General features: G+C 40.6%; 1 protein-coding gene across 12 annotated transcripts in view; it reads left to right on the plus strand.

Annotated features, from left to right (window-relative positions):
* The window catches only part of LOC108048751 (cubilin), a 50320-nt gene that overhangs the window by 4998 nt on the left and 32210 nt on the right, over positions 1-13112 (plus strand). For 11 of the 12 annotated variants that reach the window (XR_001769505.2, XR_001769503.2, XR_001769504.2 and 8 more), the window contains 2 exons: positions 3603-3719; positions 9510-9572. The gene's annotated coding sequence lies outside the window, so the exon portion shown is untranslated. The remainder of the gene's footprint in view (positions 1-3602; positions 3720-9509; positions 9573-13112) is intronic. The other variant, XM_017129593.2, reaches the window with a different exon arrangement.

Below are 13112 nucleotides of genomic sequence, written 5' to 3' on the forward strand. Positions count from 1 at the left end.
AACATTTGTGTGAATTAAAAGTAAAGGTATAACGGTATCGAAACTTTCAAGAGTCCTGCCAAATAATTAGGAGTATCTATGATTGCCTTTAACATATTTGGAAATTATATATTACATTAAAAATATAAATTATATTTATATAATAATTTAATTTAATTTTATTAATACATCTCTAAACCGAAAACTTTTATTTTTTATTTATCACTAAAAGGTTCAAGTAGTCGAAAGATTAAATTAAAACAAAAAAAAAAAAGATTCAAAATGCGTTCACAACTTTGTTAAAAGAAATTGTAAAATGTTCGGATATTTTAATTGACAATATATACATTAATAGGTTCTAATTGATTTTAGACAACAATAGAATTGTAATTTAACAAATCACACAAAAAAAACCCTTGCTGAGAGAGGCTCCTAATAATTTCGTATGTATGTCAGTTAAATTGCTTTTCTTTCTGTGTAAGGCTTGCATCTTTGGCACATCGTTGTTGCCACTGATGCTGTAGTTGCTGCCGTTGTTGTTGGGGGAACACACTTAAGTGGTCGTTTAGAGTATGCCACGTTGTTGTTGCTTGTTTATGAATAAAAAATAGTTTATTTGCAAAACGTTTAGCCCATGGGGTGCTGAAGGGGCGACTGGGGGGGAGGTACTGTAAGAGCGGTCAATTAGGGAGTTTCATCGAGTTAAGCTTCCGCTGGCTCGCTAATGGACTGGAATCCACTTGCCCAGAGCCGAGGAGCTGTTTCATAATTGAAAAAGTTTTCAATAAGGCATATATAATGTGAGGCATCTAAGCCATAATGTGACATCTTTGCGCCTGTGTGTGTGTGCTTGTGTGAGACTAAGGGTCTGTGTGCTTGTGGCCATTTCAATTGGCAACCTCGGGCTGCAGTAAGCGCACCCGTGAGTGCCATAAGCATGCGTCCAAAGATAATTGTTACGTCATTAAGCGACTGCCTGTAAAAGGCCCAGAACAGCAAACAAAATAAATAAATAAGAGACAATCACACACGCACGCACCAACACCTACGCCCCTTAGCACACACATATACACACGCGCATATAGCACTGGGTAAGCAGAAATTATCGTTGCCTACTTTTGTGCGCAGTTCACAATTAAATACATTGGCAGCGACATATGCGGCAAAGCGTAAACAACAAGCCAGGCCAAAAACAAAAACGACGTTTTTCTCGGCTTCGCAACGAATCGAACAAGAAAAAAAACAAAAAAAGGGCGGCTCAGCAGAGAGGCCGCCGCTCTCTGCGTGTCTATTCCTTCGACTCTTATGCCATTCAGCGCAGGCGCTCTCTCTCTGTCTCTCTCTCTCCTTCACTCTCACTCACCACATCCTTACCATATCTTTGCAGTAGGCTCACGCACACACTCACACGGCCACAAAGAATGTTAGGCAATGTCAATGTAACTTTTATCCAGCTGCCGCTTCACTGCTTTCCTTTAGCTGCAGCGCCGCCCAGCAAGAGTGTGTGCGTGTGTTTATGCTTTGATTTGAATGCCACTGATAAGGTGGCATTACGCGCTCCTGCGGGCGGGGAGCAGATGCGGGGAAGGGGAAGTTTGGGGAGCCTGCTTTTTGCATTATAATTCGATCTGCCTTAGTCACAGTGCCCCTGCTCGAGTGACTGCGTGCCCTATACACAGAACAAAACTGGATTGGATTTACATTTTAAAAGTGAAGCTTCCCAACGACAAACAAAATCGCTTTCAGTGGGATTTAAACAAATATGAAATTCAATTGTATTAACAACAAATATGATTCAACAAATAAGATTCAAATAACCAAAAGCACACTAAAAATTTCTTTCCTTAAAATTGCAAATAAAGTAAAAAACAGTATTAGTTCTATTACAGTTTCTTATTTAAGTCCTTGTAAAAATGCTATTAACAATAAGCTTATAAATATGTATTTAATCCAATAGTTCGAAACAATTTAGATTACTAATGCCAAATTAAAAAAAAAACCTTAATAATTCAAATGTGTAGCTACCCGTAAAAAATGTTATTCCTGGGGGCTTTTAACAAGATTTCTAAAAATTCTGTTTCTATTTTTGTTAGGAATGTTTTTTATATCAAACATACCATTGTATTAAACTGAATACTATTACAAATTTTATGGTTGGAGTGAAAATTTCACTATCTGATTTTTATAGCGTATCTGTTTTTAAATTTAAAGTGTCATTTGTCTGGCTGAGCGTAAATAGTTGCAGATTGCGCGTCTGCCTTTGGGCGTGCAAGTTTACAATTGACTTTTAACGATTCGACCCACACACCCACACATGCGCGCTCCAACAAGACAAACTTGTGTGCGAATTTATGTGTTATCATTTATTGTGTCTTTTGTGTGAAAACGTGCGCTTGGCACAAATAGACAGACAGATATAGCCCAGCCACGCCCCATAAAAACCACACCGCCCCTCTGCCGGCGCCATTTTGTGATAATATGCTGCGCCTTTTGTTTTCACAGCAATAAAAATTGGTTGTAATTTAGTTTCCTCCCTACGCCTGTGTCTGTTTTTGTATCTGTAACTGTAAATGTATCTGTATCTGTTTGTGTGCTCTGTTGTGATTGATACGGAGCCTGTGGGAGAGCTTTGTTTGCTTTGCCCTCGTCCTTCGCCACATCCTTCGACATATCCTCCGCTCTCTCTAGGCTTCCAATTAACTTTCGTTGATGCGTGTTTCATTTTAATGCCATTTGCGGCTCAACTATTTGTATGGCATACTTTGCGGCCAGTCGCAATTTGCATAGTCATTGGCCAATTATGGCCATCTATGCACACACACAAACACCCGTACGTGAGTCGCATAATTGCTTCGTTACGGCCAACTCGGAGCTAATGTTTTATGGATTAGTGCATGTGGAATATGGCGGAATGCAGCGCAGAAGTCGCATAAAATTGCAAATACATTATTGATGTTGTAAGCAGCTGCTGCTGTTGGGACATAAATAATTTCAAAATAAACTAGAATTTATATTATGAAAAATAAGGCAAGTATCATTTTAATATCCGGTTTTTAACTAAATGTTAATGGAGTGTCATTTGTTTATAATATAAATGCAAATTGCAAACAGGCCAGTCATTAAAATGACAGTTATTAAATTAATAACCGCTGTTAATGCGATACAGACCGAAATGCTTAATATTTATTATCTTTATTATATTTTTTTTTGCTAAATCTGGCATAAATTACTGGGAATGGCATAAAATTATATTCATAGAATATCTCTTTTAGTCCCGTTAATAATTAGGGAATCGCATCCGTATATCTGTTTAATTTCTGTAAATAAGTAGAGTATCAATTGTATCTGCAATTTATTTTCCCCCAATCGACAAAAATTAAATGGATCCAAATTCTTTTTCAGTCCCCTAACTAAGCACAACAAATGTTTAAATAAATGTAGCTAACTTAAATAATCTATAATTTTCATTTTAATAATGCTGGCGCTGCTTTAAAAACGACCCGTCCCCCTTTTGAACAATCTTTCCTTTGAAATATAATTTCTTACCATTGCAGATTGCAATTAGTTATACAAAATATATGTACTCGCTAACCTCATTCCCATTTCTATTGCTTTCATTGCAGCGCAGAGCAAGAATCTCGTCTTCGTCGCCAAGCTGAAGCAATTAACTGAAAATGTAGCAGGGAAAGAACATGGCCCAACTGGAACAGCAAATGCCATGCGATGCAACTAGCATAAACGTGAGTACGGAATCCATGGAAATGCGAACGCGCGAATGGAAATGGGAGTGAAAATGGATGGGGAAATGAAAATGAAAATGGGGTCTGGTGTCGCGGCTAATTGCTCTGGTGTGGATCTTGAAGAAGGCTTTTGTGAGAGCCGGGGCATTTCATTTGCTTTCAATTTGGCCGCCATCTAATTGCTTGGCACTAATTTGGCGGCTCGCATTTCATTTGCAGTCCGTCTGTCGGCGGTCCCGGCCATTATTAAAGTTCCTCCTTGGCAACGACCTCATTGTTGTCGACATCCTTTCCCGTTCTCCCTGCAGCAGTAATCAACTGATATGAAATGCAGCTCAGGCTTGCCAAATAGCCGGAGGCCCTGGGCCCAAAACTTATTGAATCGGCAGCAAATAGATTCTTGGCACAAAAGAAAATGCCATGTTTGCCTGGCCCAAAATGGTAATTTGACGGCGATTGGCAAGTGCATCGATCGAAGTGCCAAAACGAGATTGATTTATAGCCACCACCCCCGGATTATCCGATTCTGTAACGAGTGTTCGGACAGCTCTTAATGATCATCACCTAGCAATGTCAATAGTTCACCAGTTTACACTCAATCAGCACAGATTAAAGTTGGTTTAAGACTTTAACGTGCTATGGCGAAAGTTGCATCCATTTTGTCCTGTCATCTTCCATCGCTCTAACATTGTTAAGCTGAAATTTGATTTGATTTTTAATATCGTCGTGCCAGGTCCACAATCCGGCATATATGTATGTGTCCGCCTTGGCTAAATCAGTTTTACAACTTTTATGTGAATCCTTCACCTGCTTTATTGTTGTCGTTGCCGTCGTCGCCGTTGCCTCCGAGGAGTATAAAAAGCCGTGTAACATTACCGGGGACAACGGCAAAATGGCAATGACAGCAACGACGGCAGCACCAACAACGCCGATAGTTAAACTCAAGCGGGCTCCAAAGTACAAGATTGTTAGCATAGCGCGCAGGACACAGCAGGAGCCAGGACAACGCTGAGCAGGGGCACAAAAGGCAAACACAAAAGCACAACATTCTTTGCTGGGTACACTGTGGGAATAAATTATACTACACAGTATCAGAATTAAAGGCATTCTTGTCTAACTACATTTTGTGCTCAGTTTTACATCATTACTTTCATTTGTTAAAAACAGTTTTGTATTTATTTGTATTTGTTTAGTCGGAGTTTAAAGCTTTATTCTTTAGCTAGGTATATGGTAGGCAATTTGTATAACAATTAAAGGCTATTGTTTTGATTAAATACATTTCTTGGTAGTCCGTATTTACAGAATCAATAATATCAATATCAATACAATCAATAAGTAAATAAATTAGCACAATTTTCGATTTGTGAAGTAGGCTAATCTAGAGGGGTTAAGGGACTATTTGATAAGTTCTTAGAAGTTAAGATTAAACAAAGTTATACTGATCACAGATTTTCTTCATTCTATTTGGACTTCGATATGTTTATGGAATGATATGGCTTTGTTTTTGTTCCTCTCAGTGTAGAGTCTGGGAAATGGGGTCGAGTGGCGTTACCCACTGGGCATCGTGTTAGCCAGAGGAATGAGGATGGCAAAGCGGTGGCCTCGACTCCTGTGGCTCCTTTCAGAGCCTTTTAGGTGAATACGGCTGCTGCTGCATCTGAAATGCGGGGAAATGATGCATTTAATCGAAATGAGGGTATGGGGGCTGAGCAGCAACAACCGAGAGGCGGCACTGGGCGTGGTCGCTCCCATCAGCGAGCGGAAGTCGACACAAAAGCAATGGCCGTCCTGCAGGCGTTGGCCTGTCTTAAGCGGGTAACGAGTCTGTGGGCGTGTGGGTGTCACCTGCTTTGCATGTGACACACGCCCCCAACGTGCCATGGATACCTGAGCATGTGGCTGCGATGCATTTCAGTGCACTAAACGAAAATCGGGGACTTAAGCCGATAACGAAATTTGGTACTTAGGGCAGAAGCATTCCCATTTGGTTCCACAAAGAATTGAATAAAGGTAGACTGTGGCGTCTAAAGCCAATCAAAATAATTTCTTCGCAAAATGTCATCTTCGTTTTGCATAACGCCTTCACTTTTTTTATTTCATTCAAATAGCTTGACATTACATAAAATAATAAGCACAAAGAAACCGGTTTACCTTTAACAACAAGTAAACTGTAAAAACGAGTATTTTATATAAAACTCCATTTTAATCGAATTGTATTTGTTGAGAAATAATAATAGGAAAACAACTGCCAAACTTGACTTTAAAAGCTTACCAAAGATGGCATCTTATCCTAATTAATATTTTTAGGGTGTACCTTCATACCTAGCCATTCGATTATTATCCTAGCTATCTTGATTGTAGATGGCATAGTTATTGCCAGTGTATATCACACTACCCGAAGCTGTGGAAGGTGCCGGTCTTTTTGTGCTAGTGTTCCGGGATTCCCTTTCATATCGCATGGCACGTAAATTCGTAATAAATTTGAAATTATGTGCACATTTCGTGCCGCAGGCTGAAGGCCAAGCAATTTGCAACTTGCACTTTGATAATTTATGTTGCATCCGCCCTGGCAACGGTGGCCATAAGCATATATCACGTCTGCCAGCCATGCGGCAGCCCCCATTCCGCCTCCCAACTGGCATGGATCCCAGGATGGCGATGTCAGCCCGACAGCTGAGTGAATTTTTTCAATTTTCACGAATGCACAGCACAAAGGACATGGTGTCAGGCGAATGGATTGATTATGCCGACTGTCAAGGACGCAACCACTCGCACACACTCATCTTACGGGGCTTCAGTTTCGCTCTCAATTGGACGTGTCCTGTCACACGCTCCGTCAGCTGGCCAAGGACGAAAGGGAAGGGAAGGGCAGGGGAAGCTGGAATCGAGAATCATTGACGGCTTTTTGTCCAATCGCCCGCACAAATTGACGGTCAGTGCGAGTGACGCCGTCTAATAACACTCATTACGGCTCCATTCATCATCGCAATCCGCATTGCATGTGCCACTGACAGCTGCAATCGATATGCATTTCGCTTTTGATTCGAAATTTGATTTGTTGATTGCCGTCGCTCTGGGCGTTTCGTTGCAAACTTTGTATTTGTTGCATTAAGCTGACAATCGGCAGAACAGGTGCCATTCTGCACCTGACCGATGGCGGTAATTTCAATTTGGCTTTCATCGGCCTGCAGCGTTGGCTACACTTTTAAAATATAATTGTTTGTAATAGTAGTATGGTATTCATTTGTTACTGTTCGAGTTTAAATGCATAACTTATGTTTTGTCAGCCATTCATAGCTCATGTTAATACTGCAGGAGTAAATTTGTCTATTAATCACCTGCCATACGCCTAAAGTTGTCTTTGCCATCAATAAGCGGGGTGTAAAAATGTATATTTTGTATATTCGATTATGTAAAGGATAATGTAAGGACTTACAATATGTTAGAAAACTGACTTAATAAATACTCCTAATAAAGTTGTTGAAACTGCTAGGGAAAATAAATTTCCCCGTGTAACTATACCACCGCAGGCCAATCAATTAGTTTAGTAGTTTGCGACCGTGTCAGCGAGTTTGCACGCCAGCTCCACAGCCTTTCTGCATTGCAAAAGTTGCATTCAAATTAAATGCGATTTGTTAAATGTTTGGGGGAATTGGCATACTGCAGTCCTCGCTCCGCTGAAAGTTGATTCAATTTGCTGACTTGGCATTGGTTTCATTAGTCCGACTGCTGGTAATTGCATTGCACTGGCGGTAAATCGAGTTCGGATCTGCTGGCCACTGCAGCATATGCATATTTTATGTGCAGTCAACTCCATCATGATTATTTCACGAGCAGGGCGATTGGCAAAATGTCCCTGTCCTTTCCTCGGCCACTTCCGTTGTTCCATTGATTTTTGTATTGCTATGGATTTGCGTATCGGTTTGGCTTTTTCCGCCCAGTAATCTGAGACACAAGGGTATATTTGTGAATGCACCTAAATAAAAGAGAAAACAAAGCGTTTCTTTATATTGTGTGATTAAATAAATTACATCGATTGCGATTTGGAAGTCTCTAACAATAAGCATAAGGTAATCCATTTCAGTGTTATAAATATGTAAGGTCAAAAAAACAAATATATATCACACATAGAAAAAAAAGCAACACACCTCAAAGAACTTTATTTTGATTGACTTATCCCATTTAAAGTATGCTGTGGTGTTTAGGTGTTAATTTAATCTATAGCTGGGATTATTGATTTATTTAAATTTAAGGAATTCTCAAGTGTCTGAAAAATAAACTCAAGAATGTTCAAAATGAAATTAGAATGGAAAACCTTTTTAAATTTACTTATCCAGAATGAAGTGTATAAGGTCGCTCCCAGAGCTCAAGTGCTCTCAAATTATTTCATTGTATTAAGATTTTCGAACTGCACAAATATTTACAAATTCTTTGTATTAGGTATCTCAAAGTCAGTCTATTCCACAATGGATTTTTGTTCATTCTCCTGTGCTGTTTGTTTGCCCGGCAACAACAGTAGCAATCGTAAACAATTTGATTTTAACGCACACACGAGACAGTATGAGAAGGGGGCGGGGCGGGGCGGTGCGGGGGCGGCAGGCTGGCAGTGCAGGAATTCTAATCGGATTTCGTTGCAGCTGCGGCCGGAGCTGCCAGGGAAACAAAAGCTTTTGCCAGGAAATTGATATCGAAAGCAATTTGGCACCGCTGCCCTCTGCGGATGAGAGATACGGGGATTGTGATGGTGAGGGTGTGGATTATGGACCGCTGGCATTGGGTTTTTTGGGACCTAGTAATTCAATTTCTGCTCGCTTTGGTTCGCTTTGGCTCCGCCTGCCGGTGCGGCTCACGCTGCGTATGCGCAACTGCAGGCGTGGCCTGGCTTGGCGTAATCTTTGGCACTTCAATTTGATCGTCGGGCATTTGTAAGGCTTCGACGCCGACTGAAGTCCTGCTGCTCCTTGCAGCGCATAGAGCCACATAGTACATAGTGCCTGACGTTGATGAATATTGCTACAGCGATAAATTCAATTACAAGAGCCGAGTGGGGCCAAGTCGAGCGCTATAACTCAACTGACAGCGGCAGAACTCTTTGCCGCCTCCGCCACTTTATCCACTTGACTTGGCTCTTAAAGTGCTGCCACAAGCTGGAACACGGACACGCACGAAAAAAAAGAAGCAACAAAAAAGAAAAAAAAGGAAAAGGGGAAAAGACGGCAAGGAAAACAGTTAAAAGTAAACAAAAAAAGGAGGCAAGACAACATAAAATAAATGTAATAAATTTTAAACATAGAGATGATAAATTGCTCGGGGACTCGACTCAAGGCGCTGCCAATGGCAATGCCTTTGCGCGATTCTCGGCGCTCCCCTACATTTTTACAATTTGTTTGCGGCTTCGCCTGTCGTGTCCCGCCCCCTTTTCTGCTCGCCCCCTTTTGGCACGTGTGTTTGGCGTTTTTATCTATTTGGCAGCTGCTTTTGCTTGTCGTTGTTTAATTTAGTTTGCTCCGAAATTGATTTGCTACAAAGTTTGCCGCTTCCTTTTTATTTGGTATATACTTTACAATCTTTTTGACACGCCCACGCCTGCTCAAAAGTTTTCAACTTCCAGGCGAAGTCGCATTAATGCTGCAGTTGCAAATGTTTTCCTCGTAACTTTTACTTAAGCGCTGCCAGCTGTTCGGTGGGATCCCGGCAATGCAAATCAACCGGGCTAAAGTTTAACTTAAGTTCTGCCGACTGTCTGCCTGTCACCTTGTAAAGAGTTTTCCACCGCTCTTCTCATTGCAGAAACTCAGAAGATTCCGTGATTAGGACGTGTTGTACCCTAACGCTCTAAATGCAGACGATATGGTGAGTTTTATACATTTTTAACATAATACAATGTCGGAAATAAGAATCATTAAAACAAATTTTGGAATATTAAATAATTAAATCTCTAAACAAAAATTACATTTTAGTAACTTTCTAAGGACCATTTCTCAATGTTATGTTAAGGTTTGAGCTGGTAAAAAAGAATCTGTAAAAAGTCAACATTAATTTAAGTTGTTCGGAAGCATTAGTTCGTTCTCTTAATGTGATGTTATTTTTTTAAACGACAAATCTTTACTGGATCTTTTATCACAGGAATCAGTACGAAAGTCAAATGCCGAGCTTAAAAATAAACTCGAGCATTTCTTCGTCCTTTCGTTTGCTTTGCCGAATTAAAAATATAAACTAGAACATTGCCTCCAGTTACTAATTCTCAATCAGAAAAACCTTGACATAATATTGAGATAGCAAATGTTTCCGAATTAAAAAAGCTAGCTTAACAATGAGAAATCGGTCCTAAATTGTAAATAACAAAAATATAATTCTTTTAAAAATTTGATTGGCCTAGAGTGCAGTTCAACAAGTTGAGTCTTCAGGCTGATTAATTTTAAATGCTTTTATTTGTCTACACACACTCTCAAACACACACTGACAGTTGCATAAATCATGCATTACGTATACGCCGTATATGCCCACAACTATTAACAAGCGCATTGCGTATTCATGAAAGCATTTTGATGTGCTGAAGTGCACGTTGTTGCACAAGCAGAAGAGGATGACAGGAATAGAGACAGAAACACAGGGCGACGAGCTAAGTTTTCTAATTAAAAACTACAAATAATTGTGACTCGTAATGAGCATACAAACACGCATACACACACCGCGCACTCAGATCTCGCTGCGCCCGCGAAAGCCAAATTTAAATTGCAATTTGTCACTGTGGTTGCCAGTTGCCATGTACGCAACATGCGACTACAAGGCTCTGTGTCCTGGCTAATTTCCATTCCTGCAACGGCTGCCTGCGAAGCCATGATGATCACGATGATGAAGTTCCTTGGCGCAGCCAGCAACTAAAGTCAAAGGCACGCCTGCATTTCATTTTCACAGAGAAATGCACAAAACGCGTGACATGCTTTGTGGATGTTGGCCACACACAAGCAACTTTAAAGCTTTAATCCAAACAGAATGTTAATCAACCAAGTGAATGCATATTGTTTCTCCCCCACCCAAACATCAGAGCATCAGAACATCAGAAATGTAAATGCCCCCATTGCGGAATACATAAATGCATCTGTATCTGGAGTACGGCTGCAGTTACACTACTACGGAAGATTGCTAAATTTATGCCACCAACTCGCCGCGTTGAAGTGTAGACTGCTGCCGTTGCTGCTTTTTTGTTGCCACTGATGATGATGATGCGCTGCTGTGGATGGCAACTTTTTGTGCTGCATCGAGCGCCATTTGTTTCAGGCACCCATTTGCTGGGCTTTCAGAGCCCTTGCCACGGGTTTAATAACTATTTTGGAGTGTTTGCCGCGCTTAGAGGATTGCAGTCAATATAAACTCTGATGCAGCTGATGCAAGTTTGAAAGACTCGCAAAGCGTAGTTGTAGCACAAAGTGAATAAATATGAAAATACATTTCTAAGCCGAAAGACTTATAGCCTTCCTATCTTAGTCTTCAAAACATTTACAAGCTTAGATACATCGATAAAGCATTCATTGTTAATTGTTATTATAAGGTTAAAGAATAAAACTTTTAAACTGAATAGAGAAAGTGTTATTTAAGAAATATTTTTAGTTTGAATAATATTCGTACTTAAGTGTTAAGAAATAAAAGTCACTTTTGATAGTTACACTGAACGACTGTTTGTTAGGGCATTCGGAAAACCCAAAGCTAGTTGCGCTGTGGCCGCCCTTTTATTTGCTGCGTTTTCTCCACTTTTTGCAGCTTTGAAGTGGTTCTGCGCTTTAGTCGCTTCTAATTGGCTCTGGCTGGCTTTTAATTTTTACCGGCTTTATTATTTTCGCATTCGCTGCCTTTGAACGAGGAGCTCTCATTAAACCGCTGGCCAAGTGCACAATTAGCTGGGCCACAGATACGGGTCAAAGTATCGTCCCATTGCCCTGCGATTCCAAACAAACTGACTAATTGCGAGAAAAACAGAAACAGGTCAGCCGCAGGTATCTGTGTGAGTTTGGGTGCGAACAGGAATGAAAACAGGGCGGGCATTTGAATAAACATTAGCGGCAACAAATTGCAATTTATTTGCATCGTTACTGTGGCTGCAGCTATTACTTTTGACTGCAATTAGCATTATACAGTAGTGTCCGAGTGCAGCGAATAATTTCCAATTATGCGGCAGCCATGTTTCTGCACTCGCAGCGGTTGACAGCTCGGCCAAGTCTCGCAGCCGAGTCGTCCTGCCCGCCTGCCAGCCTCCTTAATTATTCAGCAGGATACACACATGAGCTCACATCCTTTGCTGCCAGCTGCCCGGAATTAATGGATACAGCTGAAACGTAACAGAAAACACCACTCAGCCGCCAAGCCACTGCCACTCCTCCCGCTACCGAAAAACTCCGGCACTCCAACACTCCGCACTCGACATTCACCTAGTTACGCATACGCCCTGATGACATTAGTGCAGCATTGCAGACAATTTTCGTTGGCAAAATGGGAAAGCCACCGACCAGCGGCCAGCAGAGGACCGGTGGCCGACATTTGCCAAAAAGGCGCACGCAAACATACAGTGGAAAAAATACCACAGTTAGGTGTGCCGGGCAGCATTTTTAATCCGATATGCATAGAATATCGTCAATAGACTCTTAAATAAATTCACATGCACCTTGTTTTGCTCGAACGTGACAGAAACAGTTATCATTCGATAACTAAAAAAATGTTTGTTAACGAATTTACTACATTTATTTTATAAAATATAATTATAAACGATTAACAATTATTATATTACTTGAGGGTATTCCAAAAACAAACTAAAAACCATAATTTCTAAAAGATTTATCTCGCACTATATTTTTATTGGAGAGAAATCTTTTATATGTTTTTGGAATATTAAGTACAATAATATAATAATAATATCTTGCAATATTATTGCGATCTGATAATAGTACAATTTTTAAATAGACAGAAATGTGTTACGCCTAAGACTTATAACCACTCTTTTTGCTCTGTGCACTTGCTCGCCATCACACATTCAGCAATAGACGTGTGTGCGTGCGTCGCAGTTTCACGTTGATTACGAGCACTTTATGGCTCCGTGCTACGTGTGGGCGTTGCTGTTGGATCTGGCTGAAGACTGCCGTGGACATGATGTCTATGCGTTCATTGTTGCAATTTTTACTTTATTATCAGCGTCTGTAATCACTACAACAACAGCAGGCCAACAAGAGTGGCAGTCGCCGAGGGGTTGATGTGTAGGAAACTTGTTTCGGCGTCTGTTATTGCGGCCAAAAACATTTCGAGTGGCGGAAATTTGATAAATGCCTGGCCTGACCCAATGGGCGTGGCATTCGCCAAGGGTTTATCTAGTGTACTTGAAGGTTATTTATGATTATTTCACAT

Source organism: Drosophila rhopaloa, unplaced genomic scaffold (genome assembly GCF_018152115.1).
Source record: "Drosophila rhopaloa isolate 14029-0021.01 unplaced genomic scaffold, ASM1815211v1 contig_155, whole genome shotgun sequence".
Taxonomy (NCBI): domain Eukaryota; kingdom Metazoa; phylum Arthropoda; class Insecta; order Diptera; family Drosophilidae; genus Drosophila; species Drosophila rhopaloa.